This window comes from Coturnix japonica, chromosome 4 (assembly GCF_001577835.2).
Source record: "Coturnix japonica isolate 7356 chromosome 4, Coturnix japonica 2.1, whole genome shotgun sequence".
Taxonomy (NCBI): domain Eukaryota; kingdom Metazoa; phylum Chordata; class Aves; order Galliformes; family Phasianidae; genus Coturnix; species Coturnix japonica.
In genome coordinates, this window is record NC_029519.1 from 23,743,250 (window position 1) to 23,769,950 (window position 26,701).

Genomic DNA, 26,701 nt, shown 5'->3' on the forward strand with positions numbered 1-26,701 from the left:
CAGATAGAATTAAAAAGCAGAGTAATTATTCTAGAATAAAACATTTTTTAATCATTGCAATAGAGTATCCACATGGGGGAGTTCTATCAGCATAGCTATGGCACTGTAATTATTCTGTTAAACTGAGGCCAGTCAAATTCTTCTTGTAGCTAAACCCCAGTATGACCTGTTATCGCAAGTGGGAAGAAAGGGAATCAAGCAGGATCATTGGGCTCTTCACCACTTCCCACATAACACCTTCAAATAAAAATTGTAATTCTGGTTTGGATAAGAACAGCAGTAAATGAAATAAGGTGAAACACAGAAGCTTCTTTTTTTTTTTTTTTTTTTTTTTCTTTTTTTCTTTTTCTTTTTTTCTGGTATATTATTGAAATGTTCTGCTAACAAAATGAGCCAGACAAAAGACAACATATGATAATATGGCAAAGAGCAGTGCTCCATAGAGATATCTAGGCAGCTCCAAACACCTTCACTAGTATAATCATTAGCTTATCTTCTTAATACACTGAAATTAGTTTTTAAAGAAACTACTTTGCAGCTTAATATCTAAAATATTTCATTTTTAAAATAAAAAGGACAGAGATGAGAGTTGAGAATAATAAATTAGATTTTTAAAAAATATGTATTTTATTTGTTAATGGAATTTGAATGACACCAAGACATCAAATTTGCTCATAGAGTTCAAGTAGAGTGTTCTCTCAGAGGTCTGAGTCATAATTCTTGGTCACATTCTCTCATAAAATTCAGTTCTAGAAATTTAAAAATTCCTTCTAATTGTGTCTTATTACAGTAGCTCCCATCCTATTTGTTCTGTAAGTTTTAATCACAGCGCATGATCAGTCTTTATCATATTGCCTCACTGAAGTTTAATTTTATTGAAATCTGATGTATGTACAAATGACTCTTGGAAACTCAAAATTTTTTGAGAAGTTCTTTCTCTTGATAGTGTATCAAAGATCTCTGATTCAGTCTGTTTTTTCCTTGTGATACAATACTTAGTAAAAATATACATTTGGAATAAAACAGCTGTGCTCTGTAGAACATGCGAACTATTTGATTAAGAGAAGAGACTCTCAAGAAGAAAGCTTATTAAAATTGGGTTGTTGATTCGTTTAACAAGGAAAGTTTTGGTGTAAAAATCACAGTAGGCGCAACAAAGGGATTTCATTTACAAGTTCACGAAGTATAGTTTGTAAAGCCTGTTTTAAAACTAGCATCTTTCTTGAACTATTTCAATGGGAAATTTCAAGCTCTTCAGGGAAGCAGCCCTTCTTTTATTCTTCTCTCATAAACACCCATCGGGATGAGGATGCTCTGAGATCTGAAAATGATTAAAACAACACTAATTAGTTTGATAAAGGAAGAGATTTAAATGTGAAAAACCTCTAAGAGATTCATAAATATTGTGTGTGTGGGGGAAAAATAAAAGTGAAAAAGTCCATGTCCGCAGACTAAAGAACATACATCACAGTAATGATGAGCTTCATATTCACAGTGGGGATGCCAATTTACTATAGTTTTGGGGCAAGAGGTATGTAAGACAAAATTCAGTGGAACAAGCTTGCTTTTATCTCCATATCTTATCAGTCACAGAATGGCTTTGCTGGCCTTCAGAGATACCCTACCTGAAGATTGTATTTCAACTCCAAAGCCCAGAATGTCAGTTTAGCAATGATACTGATAGGTGGCATAGTAGAGGCTACTGAGAGGTCCTGCCAGCAACAAGTACTGCTACACAGGTAATTCCACTGACAGGATCTGGTTTAGAGTAACTGAAGGAAAAAGGTTCAAATTTTTCACTGATTCATTGTGAGATTTGCATAGGTAGCAAAATCCGTTTGTTCTTTTTTCTCTAGCAAGAACATTGTGCTTAGACATCTACGTGAAAAGCTAAATACAAAGTACATTATGTAACCTGTAAACTTCGAAGCATCAGCTTTAAAATTACCTATGCAAGCTTCATTCTTACTATTTTATAGAATACAGCCTTTCATTCACTCTGCATTCATTGCTTTTCTCACAGGGACACTTCATCACAGAGTGCACCAAGGCTGAAGACACTTAAGACCTCACATTCATTGTAAGTCTGCTTCTTTAAGCTTTTCTTTCTGTCATAAATCTCTTTCAAGAAATTGGGTTTATTCACTAAGTGTCAAGTTAATATTCCATCAGGTTTCAGAGTTGTTTCTTTCTTTTTGAAGGTAGCATATCTGAAAGAATTACAATATTTTTGAATGTAAAATTTTATTGTTTTTGTGAAGATAACCGAGATAACTGCAAAATAACTTCCATTTTTAAAATCTGAGGAATTTAACAGCACAACTTATTAATAGAACGTCTCATTGTACTTTCTACGATTGAAAACAAAACAAGAAGACATTTTGTGTACTGTTTTAGATATAATTGGTGATGCTACATCAGTGAATTATTTTAAGTAACTGTGAAGAAATTATTAGCAGAATTCAAGGTTTAGGTTTTCTTTGGAGGTCTTTTAGCTCTGGTTCTCTGGTATTCTCTGGTAGAACAAAGCTCAGGTCACTAAATTCATGATGCCTGTGCATCTCAGATCAGCCATTGCAGTTACCACCTAAAGACACAACGATAAGAAGAGCATATTTTTGAAATAGTTATAAGGCAGCAACTATACTTGACTGCTTTCCCAGTGGAAAAAACAAATGGCTTGGATGCAGCTTTTTCAAATGTATGGAAATTAGTTTTATACAAACAAACTTTACTGTGAAGTAAATGCTAGTTGCTAACAAACAAATAAATCTAGAACAAATAAATTCTCCAGAAACAGACTGGGGAAAAAAAAAAAAAAAAGAAAAAAAGAAAAAAAGAAAAAAAGAAAGAGTAGCAGTTATGTTGGGAGATATTAAGAGCCTTTTATAAATCACACAATTTGACAGCTCATTCTGTATATCAGAAGCAATTTATGAGAAGATTTCCTTTTTTGGCATCACAAAAATTTGTTTTATAAACCTGTACATAAGAGTTAAAATGCAAAATAAAAGTATGGGGATCAAATAGATTTAGATTTATCTAGCCTTTAAGAGTCATTTCATTATATGAAAAAATGATCATATGAAAGTTTAAATCCTGCATGTGCTTGTCTCTGTTTTGGGGAGACAAGTTTCAGAACTATTTCTAGAGAGCAATCTACTCATTTTCTTTGCTGTGGATGGGCATGGTTACTTTTGAAATGCAACCACTGGCATGTATTTGCATTTTGCATCTGATCAGCAGATTTGAATGTAATTATGTATTTTGCAGGTGAGATGTTAATGTGGGTTATATGGCACATCAGCTGTGTGCTGCTACTTGAAATGGTCCAGTGGAAAATCTTGAGACAAACAACATTCAATTAGGCGCACAGCCATGAGCAGCTGTGCTAAGTACCACTGGCATCGCCTCAGACACACAATTCTCAGTGTGAGCCTCCTGCTAGCCACTTTGAAAATGTGTTTATGTTGGTGACAAAAACTTTCCATCATCAATTCTTCTTAAATGTCTGTGCCTCTTAGCTGAAAAATTACAGCTGTTTGCAAGGGGAAGGAATGCTCAGTCCTATTAATTTTCATTGGATGAAAAGGATATTTTTTTCCTTCAGGCTAAAGGCTTAACCTTTATGAGTTTCATGAGTAACAAAGGGCAGCCAGATTTTTATTACATGGTGTAGAGCTGTGCATTTGTTCAAAATAATCAGCACTGGGCATTCTGCTGCATATCGATCCAAAACAAACATCACTACTCATGTAAGCTGTGTCCTTCTCAAGTTTACATTTGGCACAGGAAAACAAACTTGTTTAATTATCAGTTTTCAAATGCTTACCATATATGTCAGTGCAGTCTGCTATAATGGTTAGGATTCATGATGATGATACTTTCTGGTAAAATATATCAACATTCTGTAAGATTTTCTTCACCTCAAAAATCTCACATATTTTAGAAGCTGTTTCACTGAGAACACTGAGGTATTTGCTCAAGTACACTGATTTGCTTGTCAGTCAAAAGAAGAAAAAAGGAGCAGCACTCTTATAATTGTATATTTGCAGCTTTATAAAAGCCATACAGGTTTTCTAATTTCTTTGGATGATGAACACTGCTGTTTGATACATTCTGATTATTGTGCAGGGTGTTGCTTGCTAACCTTGCAGAACTGGTGACTGGAGTGATCACAGAATCACAGAATTATCAAGGTTGGAAAAGACCTAGAAGATCATCCAGTCCAACCATTACCAATACTTCCCAGCTAAATCATCTCTCAACACAGCATCCAAACATTTCTTGAACACTCCCATGGTCGGTCACTGCACCACCTCCCTGGGCAGTGCATTCCAGTGCCTGACTATCCTTTCCAAGAAGTAATATTTCCTAATGTCCAGCCTGAATCTCCCCTGGTGCAGCTTGGAACCATTGCCTCTAGTTCTATCACTGTCTACATGTGAGAAAAGGCCGACCCCTAGCTCACTACAACCTCCCTTCAGGAAGTTATAGAGGTGCTGTAAGGTGTTTTGGAAAGAAGCTCTTACCAAGGAGCTTAGCAAGCTCTTTGAAGGGAGAAGAACTGAAGGCAAGGAAGAGCATTTAGTTTTAATTTTGAAGTCCTTTTATAGTACAGGAAGAGAAGTGGTCTAGCAGCTTTTTTGGAATTGTTACTTTATTCAAGGTGGGAAAACCTTCGGCTAGGCTGTAGTTAAATAGACACCGTGGAAGTAGGGTGGATGAGGGAACAGTGGTTTTGAAGTTAGAGAAAAGCTCATTGGTATTGTTTGACAGTGGGAATACTGATATGTTGAATGAACTGTTTAGAAAAATAGCTTGCAAGTGGAAGGTCAGTTTGATCATAAACAGGAATTATGGTATAGGTTTGAGAATAATATATGTGTATTTTTTTTCAATGCATGTCTGATTCTCTTAGCTTCTCTTAAGAGTTAAGAAGGACTATGACTATACTTGATATGAACCTGTAGCAAATGCAAGGAGTAATATCCTCCTTGGGAAGTGTTTTGAACTGGTGATGCTTAGAAGTTGATAAATGGGCAATGAGAATCAGCAGCTGTGAGAAAGCAGTGGAGGAAGCTGAGGCATATGAGGAATACTGTCTTTGCAGTGTTATCTATGTATACCAATGGTCTATTTCTATGTGCTTTTGACCTCTGATTTTTAGGGAGGCTTTGCTCCTTTGTGTGCAGGTAGCCTTTCTCTGAAGGATGAGAATAATCTCTTACTATTTGACAGATGTGAAAAATTCACAGTTACAGTACATAAAAGTATGGTGTTCTCAAGTCATCTGTAATTTTAAAAAATGTGAATTAATCTTAGTCATGAAAACAGAATTTGTGCTTTGAGGATACTGAATAGGATTTTTGAAGGAAACTGATCCCACTGATGAGTTCATAAACGCATCTAGAAAGTAGCTGGTATGATGTAAGGACTGCTTGCTTCATGACATTTGAGATATATCTCATGCAGAGTTAATGTGTTATTATGTGTTTACATTGATAAAAACAGACAGAAATGTGACTGGTTGAATGAGGGCTTTTTTGGTTCCCTCTGGAAATAAAAACAGCCATCATACATAGGATACAACTTATAAATTGTTTTCATCATTAGGTGTGTAGCACTGGGCTAAGTGTAGTAGAGAATACAGAACTGAGAATAGTCTCATATTCATATTCTTCTCTAGCATGATTTAAAAAATGAATAAAACTTTTCTACACATCATTTCTAAAAAAATATATCAATATAAAACAAATGATTTAAACAGGTTAACAAAATGTAAATAGACTTGTTCTTCATCATTCATATTTTAACCCTAGCACTGTTGCATTTGAATCATAGACTAAATAAGAAGGCCAGTTGTATAGGAAGGAATCTGGATTTTTCTCATATTGATTTCCATAATATAACATTGTTGCATACAGAAGCTCAGTACTTTGGTTGTTGTTCCTATTTAGAGACATGCATTGCCTCTCTTCAGGCAAATTGTCATGGAAGAAAGCTGTACTTCATAATTTCATGTCTCCTTCTAAAGAAAATAGGAATGGATTAGATGAGAGCTAATCTACGCTAGTTCTGAATACTTTTTCATAGTGCCTTCGTAGACATTTCTGAGTGAAAGCAGTGTTTTCCATAAAATCTTAGCTAATATGATTTTTGCTGATTATTTTTTGAAAATTTTCAAAAGAGAAAGACTCAGATTTTTTCCTGTAGGATAATTAATTTGTTTTTCCCAATACAAATCTTATTTTGCTATAATCTGGTCTTTCAATTTTGCTTTGCATTAGTCTTTTTTTACTGGCTTTGCAGTATTTCAAATGTAGATTTATCTGTATATTTCAGTAGCGTTCTGGTCAGATCAATATGATCCAAATGATTTAAACTAAATGTAAGTTATGTAAGTTTAAGGAAATTTACGTACTCTGAATTTTTATCTATTGAAGCTAGGTAAAGCACTATTTTCTTCTTTCTTTTTCTTTTTTACAAATGAAGACTTATTTTGATTTTTCTGAATCATGTTTAAGTCCCTGCTCCTCCTCTTCCTCCTCCTCTCTTTTTCTCTCATTGTCAGTAATGTAAAACTATTATATGTAATCTAATTCAGATGACATTTTGGGAAATGCACAAAAGATCAGTAGAAACTGTACAATGCAAAGTAAATTGTGTTATTGGAGAATTTCAGCCTATGTGCTAAAATATATCTTCTGCCACTTTATGAATGACTCTGAAAAGAGTTAGTAGTACATATTCTGTATAGGGATCTACCCTTTCGCTTCTTTGAAGATCTGGGGTTTTGTATGGCTTAGATTTGGGTTTCTTGATGAGTTGGTTGTTTTTTGATTTGTTGGTTTGGAGCTTTTTTATTTTTCTTTGATATCTTTTCATTTGCTTCTCCTGTTTCAAAGGATGTGATCATGTGGAAGGATAAGCCTCCAAGAGAGCTAATAGCCAGTGTAAAAAAAGTGGTCAAAGCTTTTCTATATTTGGCTGTATAAAAATGAAAGATATCTTAACTAACTCTCTACTTCTGCAGGTTCTGATAAAAATTAGACTTCCTTTCACAACATCAACAAGAAGGACAGTATCTGATCTTATGGCTAAAGGCGCTTAAGCAACACTGTGATGCAGAAATGGAGGTTTTTTCGTGGTAATGGGGTCAGAACTTGACCTTTCATACATCACTGAGAGACTGATCTTACCATTTTGCAATTTTGCAAATAAGGCTACTGCTCCTAATAGCAGAGATAGTTAAAGGACTGGAGATGCTGTAGAAAATAGTGAACCAAAAAAAAAAAAAAACAAACCAAAAAAAAACTCCTTTTGAAAAGTCAATGAAAGACTTGAACAAGTCAATGTGTTTCAAGTATCAGAACTGAGGGATGACATAGTTTCAGTATATAAATAAATGCTTTGATGCTCAGACAATATCAAGTACTAAACACTCTTTAACAAGAGTTGGAAAAGAAATAGTAAATAAGAGGCTACAAGATTAAACCAGACAACCTGCAATTAGAATTTGTCAGATGTCTTTAATAGAAAGGGATATTCTTTAATATGAGGTGGTGGATACTCTTTTGTCTCAGGATGTTTTAAAACTTAATCAGGATTATGTTTGCTTTAGGTGTTTAAAAGAAGGGGTTGCTAACGGATTTGGCACAGTTTACTGGTTAATATCAACGATCTGCAGTGGGGTCAGGTCACACTATTTCTTTGTTGTTTCTTTGCCTTCATGAACTTTAAACTCAGTCTGTCTCTACAGAAAACTACTCACTGTAGCCAGGTAACGTTTTCCATTGTTACTCATGTTTTTATCTTATTAACAGCAATATTTATTATGTGAAGATGTATTAGGAATTAAGGTACTGTATCCTTCTTATTTCCCTGCACTTGCATACTTCTATGTTCTCTGAGTTGTCTGGTTTGAAAGGAAGATCCTTGGGAATACTATTCTTTTTTTTCATATTGACTGCTAGAAAGTAGGTGTTTAAGAAATCTCACTCTACCCAAGATAGTGCTAATGCAAACCCAGATTTGCTAACCCAGGAGATTTGGTTAAGGCTATTGGAAAAAATTTGCTTGATTCTTTTTCAAAGTGAGCCTGACATGTTAGGAGACTTGCTAATCTCTACAGGACAGTATAGAGAAAAGCGAGGAAACAATTTTTGTTGGGATTGGCTTTCAGAAACTTTGGAAAAAAACCCCACAGGACCACCTACATTTACAGTTCTGTAGCTGTCCCAGACTGAAAAGGCATAGAAAAGTCACTTTGCTCTTTTTATTGTGAAGAAAAAGAAAAATAATTTACAACTATGTGTGGGTGATGGAGTACTGTAAGATCTATTAAAAGACAGTTGTCATGTTCAAGACAGTGAGTTGCAGTGCTGTGAGTGTACTACAAAGTTTTTACAGATGCCAGAGCAGGTAGGTAGATCTCTGTCTGCCTGCTCAGATAAGATCCTTTGAAAAGATACAGGATTCTTTGAAAATAACATAATAGAAAATCTTCTGAAATTAGTAAAATGGCTATTACGCATCAGATACACTTTTGAATATTTGAATTGGTTGGGAAGATACTGCTTTCTTGGGAAAAAGGAAGCCTTTATGTCAGTAGAGATGAGAAGCAGTAAGACACTGCAGTTTACAGTAGATAAAGGAAAAGTTTTATTTTATCTCCTATTCTCTCTGTGGCTCTGTGTTGCTCTCTCGTATGCTGTGTGTCTGCTAACCTGAGGACATCAATCAGACTGTGTTTCAACAGGAAAAGTATGACTTTTAACTGTGTGATCTTGGTGGGAATGTGTTTGCAAGAGATACTTTTGGCAAAACATTTACTTTCTCAAAGCTATATGGCAGCTACTGGATATCCTCACTTAATACAGAAAAAAAACTTTACAACATTGCTATCAGAAATTATTACCAGGAAGACATGCCATGTATCAGAAGCATAATGAAATGGCTTCTCTGCTACAGTCATTTACAAATTTAAAAACATTAAGCTGTAGTAAAAAGTCTTGTTTTTGCTGCTTTTCTTAATATGATGCAGAGTATCTTCTAAAAATATTCATGAAAAATGTGCTATGTCCTTTCTTTTGCTCTAATCCTCCGTATTACCTGTACAAAGAACAAGGATTTGTGCCTCCCCCACCTTTTCTTTTTATGCTTATCTGTGCTGCAGTCCCACTGTCATTGTTTGATTCTGCTTAAATCCCTCTGTACCTAAAGGTACAGCCTTATCAATTGAAAAGCTAATGCTATATAAGAAGTGAAAAGAACACAGAAAGGTTTCCTAGCAACTACTGTGAATCCTTCTAACGTAAGTCAGTTAAAACCATGTAGTACGTGCAGTGAGTGTAAATCAGGGAACTAAGCTGATCTACAGATTTACAGATGCCCACTATAAAGTATAATAAAACCTGTAATAGAAGGTGAATTGCTCAAGAAGAAAATCACATCACAGTCTTGACAGCTTTATCATTATTTAAATGATCCAGCTTAAATTCTTCTATGTAGTTAGTTAGACTGAGTGTCAGAGCTCCAGTGACGGTATACAAAGCACAGTTAATGGCACTGGTTAATGTCACTGCTGTGATTATGTCTTTTACTGCTCTTTCTAAAAACCAAACAGCAAACATAAACAAACAGAACCAACTCCAAGGGACAGTTGGGAGGGTGCCATCACAGGACACAGATACACAAACCCACTTCTGTGAAGCAGGATCCTTTTTGTTTTGCTCTGCTTTTGCACGGCACAAATTAAATTGGACGTTTTTAGGTTAGTAAAATCTGTTCATGAAAGAGTAGGAAGGCTAACATTTTTCTGTCTCCCCTCATACCTTTCGTTTGCTCTCCTGTATGCCAGGATTTATGCAGAGATTTCTTTGCCCCTCAACACTTCTATACCGTAGGTGTTTCTTAAATAACTCCTTGAACAGGTATTATGTAGGAAATGAAGATAAAACTCCCACATTTTTTGAAGGCAGTAACTTTGCTTCCAGAGCATGCTCACTTAATGCTCAGTTTTGTCATGAAATTTGAAAAGTTTTCACTTCCCCCTAAAAATAATGGCTCATGGAATTAAATTCTTTGTTGCACACCAAAGTTAACTGACTGGCTGATTTACAGTTCAGGTTTTCATTTGAGTTAAATCTTCTTTGTTTTATGCTTATTCAGAGATGACAAAGTGAAAAAGAGTTGAGACCTGCAAAACCAAACCTTAAGGTATTTAAAATTGTACATCATAGATTAAATGCCTTCCTTACTTCTGACTGATTTGCAGCATTTAATTGGTTCTTCAAAATATTTAGAAGTGGTAAATGGAGGGTTGTAATCAAGTATGTTTGCCAGCAAGAGCATGAATAAAGAGATATAGGAAATTTCTTCTTTGTTCTCTTCTATACATATGCACCCTGTAGTAAATAGGAAAGACAGGAAGGGTTAGAGTGCCACTTGTGATCCTGTCCTGAGGAAAAAAAAAACCAAACATGCCCAAAGGAAATGTGTTGTGGAACGCCATTTGGGACCAAGATTTTGATCTTGTGGGTTTTTGTTTCAAGTCACTACTGAAATGAGACTCATGAAAACAAGTCAACAGATCACAGTCCCTCGACAGAAATGATGCATGTGTATTTACATGTCTTTTCATAATAGTTTAGCCTTTGGTTTCATTAGTTTTGCAGATTCTAATACAAAAATCTGTAAAGCTCTGAAGCATTGACACACTCAGGTACTTTCCCTAATGTTTATCCCTCCTTGATTTTGGTCTAAAATCATGATGGAGCTGTCAGCAGGCTGACCTTTCTCACATTTTTGTGTTGTTTTTGCTTCTTCTAACTCCTTCCAGAATGTGCAAAGATACAGAAAAATCCAGCATAGCACTCTAAAATTCCACGCAGGTTTGGAACTGTGCTGGAGCTCACTGGGGTCTTGCAGACTTGAGGACTTGGCACTCTCACCCTTTTTGGAGTTAAAGCACATGTGGAAAAATGTGAGGTACTATCATGTGCTTTTTCCTTCCTCCCTCCAACTTCATCCAGCGACAACTTTTATAGCTGCAATGGTGGAAGTATTTGGTCACTCAGAGGTTTATAACTTTTAAGTGCACAGTGAGTTCACCCATGCATTATGAATGTTGGGAAGCTGGTGTTAGCTGGTAATCTATGCTCTCTTCAATATTAGTTGCTTGGGTATTTTCTCTGACAATTGTACATCAGCTTGCCTCATGTTGTGGGGTATCAATTTCATACACTGAGAGAATACACTCTGGAAGCTCTTCTGTAAAATGCTGAAGCAAAGACCTACAGCCATCATGAATTTATGTAGTGATGCATGCTTGTTGCATGCAGTGACCTGCCTATCCAGTCATCATTTATAACTTTGGGAAGGTTCCTGAAGTAATCATCTTTACCTCTGCTAGGTTACACCTGCCACAGGATGATGTTTAATAGCGTTCAAAACCAGGTATGGGAGATGTTGGAGGTTTCTCCTTCTCTAGGTAAAGCAGCACAACAGGTGCTTCTTAGATGTAGTCCCCTGCTTTCATTTTCCTGGCATGGGGAGTAGCCTTGCTAAATGTCATCTTCCTACTAAGAAGCAACACTTCTGTGCTGGAGAGGAGGCTTTCCAATCATACGTAGAATTTAATTTTTACCCTCTGAGTAATTAAATTGCCACTCTGAAGGTTTGTGCTAAGCATAGGGGGATAATTTAGTCACACAAATTAACAAAGCTTCCAGATGGTAAATTCATGAGTCTGTTTTCTGTTGGCACAATAAATTATTCTATTTTTATTTATTTATTTGTTTCCATTTGAACCATCATTATCTGCTACACTGAGTTTGAACCAAAGTCTGTATGCCTGCTCCTTGCATTTCTTGGTTGAATTCTGTGGCTGGAGGAAAGTTCATGTGGAAATCACATTGAAAATGTCTTTCTTCTAAAAAAAAAAAAAAAGTTTTGACCAAGGCATCTTGGATGAACAAAGCTGGCAGTGCTCCTAGGCATCACTTCAGTAGCTTTCCAATCCTTGAATGCAAGTGAGAATGTGAAACACTTGCCCAAAATTGTGAAATTATTGCCCCCCCTACAAAAAAAAAAACAACAAAAAACAGTAAGTGACTTTTATAGTTATAGACTGCAAATACCTGTTTTCTACTCAGTACAGAAATTGCTAGTATGCCGTGCTTTTTGGGTGTTTGTGTTCATTATCAGAGCCTGACTTTCTGATGGCTTTACTGATAGCCAGATACCAGCAGCAACATTGTAGCCATAGGAAAAAAAATGAACTTAAATTTTATCTTCACTTGCTGACTGAAAATGGGCTGACATAAATCCCACTATAGGTATTTTCTGCTACTGGTTTCTCCATATGCCCGATTCTGTGTTCTTATAGCATGTGATTTACAATAATTTATCTTAATCAAAAACTATGATATCTGTAAATCTGTAAATTTCATGGGATATACCTCTCTGTTTAATGAAATTTTTTTTATAGGTAGCTAATTTGGGTGTGTGTATGAGTACATACATAGTGTTTAGATCTCACTAAGTTTCTCGGTCATTTACTTAGCTCTAGAAGGTGCTCCTTTTTAGGATAGCACTCATCTAAACTTTCATGCCATTTTTTTTCCTACAGTAATTCCTAAAAATTTTGAGGGGTCCAGATCAGTTTCCTAGAAATATCTGTCATTGTCAGCTTCTGAAACTTATTTTCATAAAGATCTTGCATGCCTAAGAATCTTGGAACCAAGACAAAACATTTTATTGCTATCTAACTATTCACAAGTTTGAGAAACTATAGAACATACCAAATCATTAAATGGAAATCTATATGTCTAATGAAACTACTCATCTGGATTTGATACTGTCTGCTGTGTGTATATGGGGATAATTTCTGACGTGTTACTTAAAATTCACTTAATCTCCCTTATTTCAGTCTGGAGACTGATATACAAGTCTCCAGAAACAATTCTGTGTTCAGGGCCAAGAAATTTGGAGAAAGGCTTGCTTCCTATTTAGAGTCCTCCCCAGTCAGCACTGTGTACCAGAAGCTACAGCACAGCAATCGGTTTCAGCTAACTCATGATGATGCATGAAGCAATTCCGTATACATGGAATTTATAATCTGTTTAATCCTTTCTTCTTAGTGCCCCTGTTCTTCAATTACTGCCTTTTCACATGCATTTCTCTAATCTTATTTCATCTTCATTCAGTCTGTGCATTGTAGCTCTATTCAGTTTACATTGAAGCTGATGGAAGTACTTCCACTGATTCCACTGTAGAGTAAGTAGATAAGGCCTGGTGTGTTTTGGTTTTTATTTGGAGGAAAGGAAACCCGGTGTGTGCTGTGTGGTAGCCGTTTTTCAGAATGTTCTTGTTGTTGCTTGTTTCCTGAAAAATGAGGTGTTCTTACTACTGTGAAGAGCACACAATAACATGATTAAGGAGGTGTGAAGTTGATTGTCTTCTGTTTTATACATCTGATTGCACTGCACTGCACAGCAAGGGACTTCTATTATCATTGTTAATGGTAATTAAAAAAAAAAAAAAGACCACATTTTACTTTAATACTCCCTATTTTCCTTGGTTCAAATAGAAAAAAAAGTCAACTTGAAATATGAATCCGTGTAACAGAAAGAGAGAAACAATAAATTCTGCAGTATTATTTTACAAAACACTTTTATTGTCCTACTGCACAGTTAAAACTATCAAAAGAGAAGTAGGATGTTCCTTACAGGTAAAATCCTATCTGCACAAGGCTCTGTATCACTGAAGTGCCACTTAAACCCTGAAATAAGTGGGCCTCAAGTACTTTGTAGGCCATCATGCAAGGATGGATTTCACCCTACAAAATATCAATTCATTCTAAATCAGTGGTCTGAGAGGTACAGTTATGTCTGAGTACTGTTGAATTATAAATTATGTGTATACAGGGGATGTATAAATATAAATTAATATATGTGTATATATACAAACATGAAATACCAACAGTAAGATGTACTTGCATTAAGTTTTACTTAAAGAAAGGTCTCATGTCAAAAGGGAGTTGCAGTTTCCTCTTTTGTTTGTGTGTGTGTGTGTGGACAGTGTTGCAAAGCATGGACTGAAAATAAATTAGTATTTTGGAAATATGGACAGAATTTTGTTTTACCAAGCAGAACTAACATCGCTTTAATCTAAGAAATACAATCTGAATGCCATGCAACTGTTCCGAAAGGAAAGTAATTTAGTCATGAAAACACTAAAACTGTAGGAAAATGAAGCCTAGGTTTGCACGTCCTTTGAGAATTAAGTCCTTGGTGTGCAAAAAGGCAGAATATCAGATATAATCCTGTTATACTTGTTACCTGCCTTTCAATTAGAAATTGACACAGGCCATAAAAATAGTGTTATTCGCACTTCTCAAATTTATTTCAATCAGATTTCTTGAAGTTTAGGTTTTTAGTAAAGGGCTTCCCCCCCCCCCCCCCCAAGAAAACAATTTTCTCTCTCTTTCAGCGAAACAAAACAACAAAAGAAAAACACCACATCTGTCTGCTATCATATGGCAGTTAAAATTTCCAGTGTGACATTGTTCTTCAGATTTATTAAACAGAATGTCAACTTTGAAGGATACTCAGAAAAATATGACAGGGGCTTGTTAACACTGTCTAAATTAATGCATTAACTCTTTGATCTTACCATCCATAAATTTAAAAGGATAATTAAAAACAAAAAAAATAATCAAACTAGTGAAAAATATCGTATCAACGATTGATAAATCAGAATTTTTAGTTCACTATTTTTGGTAGAAAATTACCACATCTGATCAGGCTGAGAGATGTCATCCCATGTCCTTTGCACTATACGTTACATTTCTTCATCTTTTTACTGTGTAATTTATACATAAATTGCCATGGAGGTAAAAAGTGGATTTGTAAATGCTCATTTCTAAAGTTTGAGAAAGAAAACAAATAATTTTCTGGATACTTTGTAGGTTATTGAAGTCAGCTGCTATTAAAACATGCAATATTTGAGAATATAAAAATCTGGCCATTGATTTAACACCTACACATCTACTTTGTTCTCAGATCCATTGTTGAGACTTCTCTGTTAGGAATATGTGTGCATAGATGTGTGCAGAAGTCACATTAGCAAATTGCTAATTGCTTTGTATTTCCAAGTAAATTAGTGTGAACACACAGACTCCTGCCATACTCATCATTCTCTACATTTAGGTTCCTGTTCTGTCCATCTAAGAAACTTGGCACTCTTAGCAACTTTCCCAGATGGTATCAGTCTTCTCCTACATAGTGTATTTTTCTCTGTTTCTTCTTTAATTATTTTAACTATTTTTATTAAACGGATGAAAAACTCCTTAACATGTCTGCAGTTCAGGTTCTCTCTCTGCTGCAGGAACCTTAACTTGGATACCAAAATATACTTCTTCCACACTGTCTTCTGCTCTGACTACTTGCAAATGTTTGAATTGAAGATCACCAGATGCAAAGGAACAGGATGCATTTAGTGTCCTTTGAAATCAGCCCTAGAACAAGGCTAAATGTAAGTAATGATACAATAAAAATTAATGGAAAATGCATACTTGAATGCAGAAACTGTTTCTCTTTATAAAGGTCCAGTACTGCAAATTTTCTAAAAAAAAAGCAGGCAAAATTGAAAGGAAGATGGAAATTATATCTTCCTATTACTTAAACATATTCACCTTCACTTAAATTAACAGATTATTTTCACTGTGATGCAGGTATTAGCGAACATTGTTTGGTTGCAGTAATGGAAAAAAACCTAGATTTGGGCTCTATGTTTCCTCTTAGAGACAAGACTTTGCATTTAGGATTTATTCAGATTTAATTCCTTGAATGGTTATTTATTTTTAAATTGATGAAAAAAGGACCTTGCCCTTCTTTCTACCAGACTGCTGTTCCCTCCAGCCAAAATCCCTTGCAATGAATCAAGCTAGCTGCTTCTTCATCACATGGCTAACCTCTGCATTGATAAGCAGGATAACATGTAAATCCCAGTGAAATTTTCACACAACAACATAAATCTTAATTCTATTTGAATGTATAACTTTCTAATCCTACTTTATACAATCCCATCACCAGGACTAATGAATCTGGAGGGAATTGACCTGAATCCTGCTTTTGAGAGATGTTGTGACAGAATTGCTGATCTGTAACGTTGCTTCTTCTACCAAACAAATTTAAGACTAAATGCAGTTTTAAAGGTCTCTTTTTTTTTTTTCTCTCATTCTTGCTGTCAAATTATTACTTCAAAGAGTAAGATATTCAAGTTCTTTTTCCTGTTTTGTTTGTTTGCTTGCTTGTTTGTTTTTTTTTTGTTCTCATTTTTATTTATATTAAGCATTTCACTTGGAAGTTCTCTAGTGGGGGAACGATGCACCATCAGGTGCTTACAGGAGTTAGGAAATTTGTATATGTATATTTTTTTGTTTGATTGTCAAAAATGAATCTGATAGTTGAAGTTCCAATTATTATACATTCAGGTAAAATAAATGAACAAAAAAAAATCTCATCCCATTATTCCCAGTTTAAAGATTTAGACTAGACCTTTGTACCATAAACCTGATGCAAAAGAATTATTTTTTAGAACCAGAATATATGACTTGCACTGAAACACACTGCTGGGATGGCACTAAGAAAAAGTTAATCAGTGCTGAGTCAAAACTAAACTGGAAGTTGAGATGTCTCATATTCATCTTTGGTCAGGGTTGTTAACTTGTAAGTATTTCTTCATTGGCACTCTTGGCATAGGTCTTCCTTCTTAATTTGAAGAATTCTACTGCACACTTAATAAAATTAATGCTAAGAAATAATCTTTAATTAATGGCATTTTTTCTTTTTCCCTTTAAATTTATCAAAAATTTTCAAACAATAACTCAGTGTCATAATTGTAAAAATGAATGTTATATAGATACTGTCATCTCAACAGAAATAATGGCCTAATCCAAAGCCATTAAAATCTATGAGCCTGGAATTGTATTATTCAGACTTTAGACTAAAGACTTTCTTCATAACTTTCCTGAATATATGACCTTCTTGTTCCTTTATGTGATCCTGTGTACATGTAACTGGCATTTTCTGTTTGCAGTGGTTAAAGCATTAATCTCCATGAAAATGTAGCAGGACACAAAAAACTTACTGGAAAATTTCCAACATCTGTTGTAATCTACATAACGTATTTCTGAGTGGCAACAAAAGGCATGATCTCTTTCCACCTCTAACCTTTTGAAATCCATATTTAGTTCATTGATCAATCACTGAGAACATTTGTTTTTTGGTACAGTGATTACCTTTATCACAGAACATCACTAGCCAGAGCTGAACCTTTGTTCTGAATTAGATTTGTTATTTGAGGGAATATGGAAAATCACTTGTAGTAGGTATTTCTTCCAAAACTCATGCATTTTGGTTTCCATTTTTAGTCTCTACTTTTTCCTTTTGTCATTTATCATTGCAGTCGAAACATTATTTTCAAAAATACCGGTACAAATACCTTCTGTATTGACATGACCAGAAACAGATTTTCAGCATTTCTGCATACTTTTTGCTCTGCTCGCTCATCTACAGTTAGAGATCAGATAGATGCCATGTAATATGAGTGACCACTTGCTACCAAGCTGTAGAGTTTGAATAGAGAATTTTAAATACTCCAAGAAGTGATCGAGAGAGATGATAATATACTAAGGAAATAATTACCTTCTTTCTAGGATTCTAAAAGCTTAAAATTAGGATCAAATAAATTAGGGTAAAATTTGTAGGCTGAATTATCCATTTTGTATTTGTTGTTCAGCTGCATTATTTTTCTTTTTCTAATCAGGAAAATAGAAGACAAAAAAGCTTTCTCATTGAGATAATGCAAGCTAAGACATTACTTTTCGTGTTATTTGCAGTGGTATCAATTTTAAAGGGCACAACATGAGCACAGTATACACTGGTGGCATTAACTAAGAGTTTCATAGGTTTGGAGATGTAGGAAGTACTTGTTGCTGCCTGCACACAGAAGTGCTTATGTTTTTCAGTCATGATTGGGAAGGATGGATGTTGTTCTTTACTGCATAAGGCAAGGCGGGAGTTTAAACTTGGAGGCTGTTAACATTAAAAAATGTGAAGCTTGCCATTGTATATTAGAGGGAGAGGTATCTGCATGTGAATTGTGTAATTATATAAAGTATTGTATTTTAAAAATCCTTGCAAAAAAGGGTGGAGATAGTGAACCTGCAATTACGCCAGAGCACCTCATGCTGTCTGCAGGATGAGTTCAGTGCCTCTGGTGCTTTGCCATGCACCCAGTCTCCATGCTCACCCCCTTGTGCCTGCACCAAATCTTGAGACACAGCTGGAAATCTTTGGCATGTTAAACTGGAAAAAAAAAAAAAAAAACCCTCAAGATTTCTCCAGCATTGCACTCTGGGTACCAAGGTGGCCTCTGGGTACCAAGGTGGCTTGGAGGTGCAAAGCATTTGGACTCACCCAAAGTACAGCACAGGTGCATCCTCACAGACTCTCCCTGCAACGGCTGATCTCATCTGATAAGCAAAGTGAAAGCTCTCAAATGATATTAGATCCAGGAACATGATAAAGTCAGGGCAGGCTAATTAAATGAGCTACGGCCCACAGTGTCTCAGCTCATTTGGGATTTTGTACTCACTGTGACAGACATCAAGAAGAATCTCTTCGTTTATACTGCAGCTGCATCTTAGGATCACATGAAATCCCTTCTGCCTAAACTGATCAGGTTCAGAGTCAGTCTCCTGCCAGTGGTGCTCAAATCTCCTTTCCTATTGCACTATCTATCACACAGTACCAATGAACCACACTGACCTGCGAAGATAATGGAGCAGCAGGGGGGCATCTATAGGTTAACATGTCAACTGTGCTGGGTAACAGATGGTTGTAATGATCTGCTCCCTGATGTGATGGTACAGGCAGTAAGGTGACAACACTGTAGAGGTGAGCCGCAGAGAAGAATCATAGTTAAGCCTTGGGGCAGGAAGGAAGGAGAGAAAATAAACAAAAAATACTGGTTGCATATATAGGGGGAAAAAAAAAACCAAAAAAACCAAAAAAAACCAAAAAAAAACCCCACAAAACAGATCAAGGGGAAGACAAGGAAAAAAAAAAAGAATTTAAGATTCTAAAGACAAGGAGCTGCATAAAAACAGTTGTTAAATTTTGCAGCTTAGGGCAGTACTATAGCTCTTTATTAGGCAATTATTTTCAGTCATTTTGGAGACTTCACCTTTTCTGACAATGTAAAAACTTCTACCTGAATTCTTTACAACTATGTTCCTTCCACCTCTCTAATAGCAGTGCTTACCTGCTCTGTAATTCTTCTTTTCTCATGTCAAGTGCTAGGCTTTTTATATTATCACAACTACCTGTCAATACCTGCACAGCAAAACTGATAATAAAACTAACAGTTTTATATAGTGACATGTTTTACCTCAATGCTACGTGGGCTAGATTTTGATAGCTTTATATATAATGAACTGTATCTTCCTCTGAGCAGTTTCCCTTATGGGATAAAGTGCTATCAATATCTGTCCCTTAAGTTTTAAATTAGAGGATCACACTTTATCAGTCAGTGAAATACCACAACCTTTGGGATAAAATTTGACAACAGTTTAACAGTACATAACACTGCTACTGCTATTTAAGACAGAAAATGAGAAACACCACAGCCAGTGGAAGAAGAGGGGAAATTGAACCATGTAGTCAGTATTAACAGTATTGAGCACTGCCAAAACAACAAAACTACAACTTGCAATCTTACAAAAAGTGGCTTGAGAATGAACAATGAAATGTTGCTAGAAACGTAGTATTTTTGTATTTTGCTGGAAAGGACTGTACTTAAACAAGTGCTGTGTATATAGTGTGTATAGTATGGTATATAGGATGGCTATATAAGATAAACAGGACTGAGTATGTCTCTGTAGTGCTTTTCTCTGCTGTACTGCCTACATCCTGTCCAACTGCAAGCTGGGTTTTGGCAGATTGGTCAGTACTAGAGCTGGGATGTTAGTTTCTGTATCCTAGAGCGACAGTATTATCTGTATCCCCGCATCAGGATTTTTAGTCAGTGCTTTGGTGGTTTTCTGCTCATTAAATACTGCTTTCCTTGCTGCTTGTACTCTGGTGGCTATGCAATATTGTCATCCAATGAAAGGAGGTGAATATGTGAGCATCAGTATATGTCTGGGTCACATTGCTCTGCTGTCTCCAGATACATCAGTAACTACAGCAGATGTTACAGCCCTGTCTGTGGCTAGATGTGCCAGTTTAGCCATGAAGCCTGTATCTATTGGCTAGGGACAATTGATTAGACAGCTACACACATCTTTTCTTTTTACTTGAGAGTGAAAGTCTTTGGTTGCCATAAATGACTTGCAAGTTTTATCTTTTTGTGATTTATCAGAACTATTAAATGAGATTGCTAAGGAAAACCAAACAGACTAATTCTTTCACTGTTTCTGATAGATGTTGTGAGATTCACATTGGAAAACTGGGGTTTTGGTTGTGGCCGGGAGATAAATTCTTTTGTGTAATTAGGTACTGATAATTAGCCTGGGCTGCATCAAATGAAGTGTAGCCATCAGATTGAGGAAGGTGATCCTGACCCCCTACTCTGCATTGGTGAGAACTAATGTAAGTACTGCATCCAGATGTGGAGTCTTCAGTACAGGAGAAACATGGACCTATTGGAGTGTGTCTAGAGAAAGATCACAAAAATGATCCAAAGGAATTAACACATCACTTATGAGGCCAGGCTGAGAGAACTGGGGCTGTTCAGCCTGGCCAAGAGAAGGCTCTGATGAGACCTGATAATGGCCTTTCACTTTCTAAAAGGGGGCTATAACAAACAAGAGCAGACTCCTTAGGAGTGTCTTTTGTTACAGTAGAAGGGGAAGTGGTTTAAAGCTAAAAAGGGGAGATATAGAATGTATAACAAAAAATTTTTTATGGTAAGAGTTGTGAAACACTGGAACAGGTTGCCCAGAGAGGAGACTTTCAAGTTTAGGTTGGACTGGGCTCTGAGCACTGAGAACTCTGATTTAGTTGTAGATGTCCCTGTTCATTTCAGAGATGTTGGACTGGATGACCTCTAAAGGTTCCTTCCAACTCAAATGATTCTATGATTCTGTTATTCTACGATTCTGTGCTTTCTGCTAAGCTATATACCAAGTGGTGTGTGCTGGCCGAAGGATGGCAGTAGACAGAATGAGGACAAGGAAATACTGAAAGTTAAATATGTACACAGAGCCAAAAAGACTGTGAAACCAAAATCAGAAAAAGGTTAGTGGTGGAGTAAGGTTTGAACAGTGAGGGGTAAGATTGGACTGCAGAACTACAAGATGTATTAGGAGAGATCAAAGGCATCAGAGCCAAGAGAGAAAATTAAAAAGAAGGACAAAATAGTAAAGAAGATGAGACAGAATGATAAGGCTGAAGAAAAGCAGGAAAAGTGGGGGAGAAGAAACAAACAACAGAAAAGGAAGTGAGAGGTGAAGTCAAAGTTGAAAAAGAATATCCTGAAACCTGTCAACCAGGTTTGGCCTGGTTCCATGATTAATGGGGCAGGGGACCCACGGAGAGAAGGAGAACGTAGAAAAGGAGAAAGGCTAAGGAGATGGGCCTAAGAACAAAACAGTAGCAGTGATCTGATGAGAAAAACTAATTTACTAAACAAGATATGAGAATACAAGTTTACACAATATAATACAGTAGAATACAACTGAACCTAATAAATCAAAGAAAGGGAGAGAGGGTCCAAAAAACCAAAAACCTTATGCATAGTAAGCTGAGGCAATACGGCACCCACAACAAAGACAAGGCAGAAGGTAGGAAAAGGGTGGTCTTGTGATCTGCAAACAGTTATTGTCTTTCCCTCTGAGCAGAAAATGGTAACAGAACAGCTAACAGTCCTTTGGGAGTTTTAGTTCTCTTTTGGGAGAGGTGCCCAGAAATATCTACGATCCATGGAACTGGACCATTAACTCTTTAATTCCCAGTGCACTACAGGGTGTTGTGATGTGGAGGAAATTACATTGAATGCAAATAAGTACAGCAAAAGGAAAGGCAACAAAAAGTTAAACAAACTAACATAAAATGAAGATGAGCATCCTGAAGACTACATAGTCCAACAGGACAGTGGAAATGCAGATTCTTACTAGGCTGGCAGTTTACTGATCCATTTTAGAATGCTTCTGTGGCTAGGATCCTTGTAGTAATTAATTCCGGCATACTCCCCTGGTTGTAGTAAACCATCTTAAATTGGAGTTCTGTTAAGTTTAGCTGGCAGATCTGGCTGGTAGCTATAAAGTATGATTAGAAGTCCTTAATTAGACTCCCTAAAATACTGTGCCTGGATATTCATTGATTATACCATGGTTTGAAACATCCAGTTTCAAACATCCTTATAGAGAAGGCAAAATGTAGTGACTACTGCAGAAATGCTACTTGCAGAAATTATATCAAATATTTAAATCCAGTGAAACTTTCAGATGGAGAAAAACACCACTGTCTATTTTTGTTTTCTGGGAGGTGGTATGTTAGTGTTAGTATGAAAAAAGAGAGATAAAGGCATTGCTCTTTGTGGCAGAATTGTTTTGTTTGCAATTCATTTTCCCCATTGTCTTTTGTTATACCTTATCTGTAATTTAGATTTGTTGTCAGTTTCCTTGTAGGGAATATTATATTGGCAATGGAATTATTTTTTCCCTCTTTCCAGCTTGATGAATGCCATCTCCAGATGTACATTTAAACTTATCTAATATTCAGAGCTTAGTTTTCAAGAACATAAATAAAGAACAGAGGCAACAGCATGACTTAATAGTTAGATAGATGTGAGATTCCATTCAAAAGTTTTCTCATAGATTGTGTTTTCTAGAAAGTTACTGTCTCACATTTGTATTGCTTAGTACCTAAGAGGAAGTGCCATTTATCAAGTGCATTAATTTAATAACAATGATTAGTTCAAATACCTGACATAGTGTAAGCCTATGCTGATCAAGGCATATGCTTAATTTAAATATGTAAGATAGTTGGACTGAACACTAAAATGTTTTTAAGGTAAAAGATGGAAGTATATTTTAATGCTGAACACATTCGTTAGTAAATGTGCTAAGACCCTAGTATTATTGGCCAAATCCTTCACACTTGTTGCACGTTTTTTTTTGTTTTTTTGGTTTTTTTTTGCCAGTGCAAATCTGACAAGCTCTTGATTGGGACCTTTTTGTTCTGATTCCCTACCAATGAAATCCATTAAATTCTACTGATTACATTCAGAGTTATGGTTGTGTATAGATACAGTCACATACTGCAGTAGATGAATTAATGGGTAATATGTATAATGGAAGGCTGCAGGATAGAAAATAATTGGTAAGTAACAGAGATGTCCATTTAGTTTGCAGGTTTGCTTCCTTTTGCTTTGGTACTTGGCATTCTTTGCACCATGTGCAGAGTTAAAATACAGCACTACCAAGTAATATACACCATACCCATAATAGCTTCACAAAATTAATTCATTTATTTTACATTTGCACCACAATTATTGTGCTAAAAATCTAAATCTTCAGTGATGAGTGTAGAAAGCCACTTCCAGCACCCTGCATTGACAGAAACACACTTGGATTAGGGGGTGCATGCTTCTGGTGTCACCAAGAATCTCTGCGTACCTGTGCCACTAAGCAGCCCATGTGCAGATGGTGAGCCCTACTGAGGGCTTGGAAGAAACACCGTGTCACTTCAGTCATAGCTGACTCTCAGTGTCAAATTCTTTCTTTATGAGCTACCCAGAGCATCAGCCTCAATAACTAAAATAAGCTATCAATGTGGGAAGCAGTTCTGTATTACAGCAATTTGTTTTCTAGAGGAGGAAGAATACCGAAACAAGCCAACTTGATTTATCCACTGGTTACGTTCAGCGCACATCAAATACTTAGTCCTGAAAAGTGCTGAGAAGCCACAACTTGCATTGAACATACATTTGCTTCCAGCCTACTGAAAATGAGAGGAGGCTAATTCTGAGAGCTGAGGAAGTTGGCACTTGGCTTAAGTGGGTAGGGATTGGCTTGGCTACTAAATATCATCATCTTCCTAAATTGTTTCTGATCCAGTTCTGGTAATGACAGCTAAGCTTCCAAATCAAGTCAGAGTCAGCAGTGCAAACAAGTTGAAGCTCTTCCTCTTCACAGTGTTTTTCTGCCCTTCTCTGCTGTCCTCCAATGCCCTTGTTTTTGCTCGCCCCCTCCTCATGCTGTCTCCCTCATCCCAGCTACCATCCCAACTGCCAGCACAGAGGATACCAGGCCCTAGGCAGGCCACAAAGCTACTGCTCTGCAGCCGCAGGCACAGGAGAAGGAGGGAGGGGGTGCAGCTTCACAAACTCCCAGCAGACCACCCGAGCCCTGCTGCTCTCTGCAGATGTGTCATCAGGCACTTAAGCACCTCCTGTGTTTCAGAGATCAATTTTAATCTCGGAACAGCTGGGGAAACAGCCTTTGGACATGTGCAGCCCTTAGCACTGTTATGTTCTTCCAGTGGTAGCAGGAGGTGCTTGGGGATTAATTCTGTACCCAACCTGCTGCTCCTGGCTTCAGCCAGAGGAACAGTGCTCTCCTGGCCTGTGCTGTGGTGTCTTCCCTGCCAAGCCTTCCTCCCCAGCTGTTTTTTTCTCTTCTTGCCTCTCTCTCAGTTTTTCCAATCTTGAACATGATAAGAAGGGAAAAGAGCAATTCCCATTGCACAAATAGCAAGGCGAAAACAAAAAAGTCGAACACTCAAAATGGAATGTTTATCTCTTTTTAGTACTGTAATGTTTTTTGAAATTATTGAAATTGGCAGTTGCTAAAGTGAAACACTGAGCAGTTCCATCAAGTCTTAGGAAATTCATGGACCATTTTAGCACACATGTAGTCTCCTAGTTTGACTGCTTTGTGTCAATCAAATGTTGTTTCATAGGAAGCCCACAATAATATTTAGGGGAAAACCTCTGTCAGACATGCAGACTTATTTCATGATAACGATGCCTGTGGCTGTGATGAACCTGAAGTATTCACTAGGTGGTCAATCCTCTAATGGGGCTAAAGATGGACTGAGACCTTCAAAATCTTCTTCTCCCAGTTATGTCCTCTATAGAAGTGAAATGTATTCCATTTTTTATTATGGAAATTCTATTGGAAACTCATACTCAATCAAAAATATAGCCAATCATAATAAAACACTGCTTAACTCATGTTTTCTGTAAGGATTGCTTGCCTTGTTTTCTCTATGACAACCAGAATATCATGTATTGCCTTATATATATGCTTTTTTTTTTTTTTTTTTTTTTTTTTTTAAACTTACCTGTCTAAGAGAGCTTTAACTCACAAGGTCAGTTGCATGGCTTTGGAATTCTGTCTAAAGCAACCTGCTTGAAAGTTGTGTTACCTAACTGGGGGGAAAAAAAAAATAAAATCCTTTCCTTGCATATCTTCCTGAGTAACTCATATTAGGCTTTGGTCTAATCTCTTGCTAAAAACAAAACAAACAAACAAACAAACAGAAACAAAAGAAAAAAAAAAAGGAAAAGCAGTTTTACAGGAATAAAACAGGAGTAGGTGATAGATTCTAATTTTGTGCTTTTTACTGAAAATGTTTCTGTGGGCTGAAGGGCAGGAGGGATAAATTGTATTCATGAAGTCACCTTAGCTTAGCAAGCAGTACTAGTACAAATACTTTTAGCTGTAATTATGAATTTTGCTGGTACATCACTATATTAGCCAAGTGACAAAATTATCTGGTTGTTTGTCTAAAGACCAGAAAAAATTAATCTGAACTACTGATATTACTATTTCAAGGCAGTGCAAGGCTTTTAATAAACCACAGAATCAGAAGGGGTAAAACAGGAAAATGTAGCTCACCACTAGCAATGTTTTGTAGGTGTTTATCACTTACAAACCATTTAGCAGATAGGTAAAAGAAACACAAGCCACAAGAAAAGTAAACAAACGTGGTGGTGCTTTCAGTGTAATAAACCAACTTGAATTTTATAGACTCCAAAAGGAAGAGTCTCTCTTGTAAGTAAACATAAAACTATAAATCTTTATAGATCAGCAACTTTGGGAAGAAGGAGGATAGGTCAGCTCTTTTGTAAGACTGTATTAACTTTTCATCTAAATAGAAGTGCCCACTTGAATACAGCCTTCTGAACATGTTAAAAACAAAGCCTATAATTCTGTGCATCAAATATATGAATATTTGAAAATAGTCTTAGACTGATGTGAGTATAAAAAATTTCATAAAAAGAAATACTCATAAATTTAGGTTCTACCTTAGAATATGGTTTATGTTTTTCACTGATGAAACAGTTTTGTCATGCAAAATACCCTTAGAGCTTTAATTGTTACAAGAAAAGATTGGAAACCTATATGATTTCCTCAAGGAGGCTTTCAAAGTTTACTCTTCTTCAAACAAACAAACAAACAAACAAACAAACAAAACCAACCAGGCATGTCATTGGTAGTGTTCAGCATGGTATCACTGCAATAAACTAGTGAACTGAGAAAATCAAATAATACCAAACTTCGCTTAAATTGAACTTACTCATGTTTAGGAATTGAGAATTCTAATTCTAGAATTAGAATTAATTGTAAAATGCTTTGGGTAGGCTGTCAGTAAGGGTGTGTGTGTGTGTGTGTGAAATG